Source organism: Salvelinus alpinus, chromosome 16 (genome assembly GCF_045679555.1).
Source record: "Salvelinus alpinus chromosome 16, SLU_Salpinus.1, whole genome shotgun sequence".
NCBI classification, from domain to species: domain Eukaryota; kingdom Metazoa; phylum Chordata; class Actinopteri; order Salmoniformes; family Salmonidae; genus Salvelinus; species Salvelinus alpinus.
The window spans coordinates 13,772,575-13,774,690 of record NC_092101.1 but is presented as its reverse complement, the minus strand read 5'-3'; positions in this window follow the sequence as shown (position 1 = coordinate 13,774,690).

The following is a 2,116-nucleotide window of genomic DNA, read 5'->3' as shown; positions in this document are numbered from 1 at the left end:
ATAGTGATGCCTTCCTTTTTTTATTATGGCTAAAATAAGAGGATAACCTTTACCGCTCCTGAATGATGTTGTTCCTTACATTTCCGTTGGCTTTTCTCTAACACTCCGTACTTTATCTTTGTGCTCTGTTCAATGAATAGCTGAAACGCTCCTTGTAAATTGGTTAATTATTTCCCAGGTCCATTGTTCAATCTCACTGGACAGTATTGTTCTACATGGTGCCACAAATGAAACAGTGAATATTATTTTGGATTCTTATGTCACTTCCTCCCAGTGTCTTCTTGGCCTGCAGGAAGTTCTAGTGCACACACGCGTGCTCGTAGTCGCATACACTGCTTGTTATTTTTGGTCCACTGGAGTACAAAAGTAGACCTCATGGATTTAACAATAGGGAGAATCTGAGATCAAGAAGAAGAGACAGAGAGAGAATCTTGGCTCAAAACAAATGTGGACTTTTTGTTCAACTACAGCATATCACCAGAGGCTCAGTTTAAACCAGGCTCACTGTTTCAATGATGAGGAGCTAGAGATTGAATCGATCTATGACTACTTTGAGTTTCGGGCAATTGAAGAAACTGGTAACAAGCATATGCAGGCAAACTATTATCAAAAGTACATATCGATGTAGTCATGTTTCATGTAGTGCAATGGCTGACAAGAAAATAAACATAGCTTCCCTCTTAACGGCCCTTGTTCAGGGGAGAAGGAGGAATGGAAAGCATGGCCCATAAATCAGTAGCGCACACTCACAGGGGTCTGTCCTGTCTGTCCTGGCCCTGCTTCCATCCGCCATGACGCCTGTTTATCTTACACACTTCCTGCAGCTGGACACTGCTGGACCTGTCTCAGAAACAGACACACGCGCGCACACGCACGCACACACACAAACGTGCGCACCCGCACACACACACACGTGCACACCCACACACATGCTCACCCACACACACACACACACACACACAGAAACATTCCACATAATAAATCATAGCATTGTGGACCTGTCAGAAGAGACCCAGGAGGTATTAGCATTAGGATGGTCAAACTGGAGGAGCAACAAGACCAGCTGGGTTGCCTGTGGGTCTATGGCAGCAGCACACACACGCACGCACACATGCACAAACGATGGCTGCTCTCACCATTACAGCAGCCCCATTATGCCTCCCTCCCTCCACAAGCCAACGGCTCTGAGACAGGTCAAACACAACACAGCAAGCCTATATTTAGCAACCCTCTCCTGTTTTTCCTGAATATGCTTAATGTTTTGGTAGCGTGCTCAGGCATGTGTGACCCAGAGGATATACTCCCTGACTCTAAATTCAGAAGTACAGTAGAGTACATTGAGGGCAGTGGTGTAGTGGAGGGTATATGCAGGTATACGCTGTATACTCACTGATACGTATCAAGGTAGTGTAGTGGAGGTATACGCTTAAAGTGTTGATAAACTATTATTTCTTCACATTTAAGGCGCAGAAATGTACACATGGCAGTAGGCCTACACGTGAATGTTCCATAAATGCAATTTGCGGGAAAACACAGTTCTAGAATGTGTACCAGACATTCAAGCGGTTTCATGGACAGACAGAGGTGGAAATATCAGTTGAAAAGAGGGGGGATTTAAAGATGCAACAACTGTCATGGCTTGCTAATATGATTAGGATATTTATTGCCTTTGGTTGCAAGGCAATGAAAGAAAGTGGAAAGAAAACCAATCGAACAGGATACGCATATGAGTCTTTATAATAATAACTGTCTCCACGTTTTTATGGTGGGATTTTGGCTACAGCCGACTTTGAAGCAAGGTAAGACATGCCTCATAATATGAAGTAAAATGTCCAGATTTCAAACAATTAAGGAACAGGAAAAATATAGCAATGATAATGATAGACCTAATTGTCTTCTGGTAGATGGAAAGGCTTTCCCAAAAACCTTCCCTATTAACGGTTAACTAGCTACAAAACAGCCCATGACTACCTGTCAGAATGATATCATGATGATTGTTTGCATCAATCCAGTGGCCATTTTGTTTGCAAACTCTATATCATGTGCTACAGAAACACCGCTAATCTAACAGTAGTGCTAAGTGCCTGCACACTTGAATAAAAAAATCTACATTTAT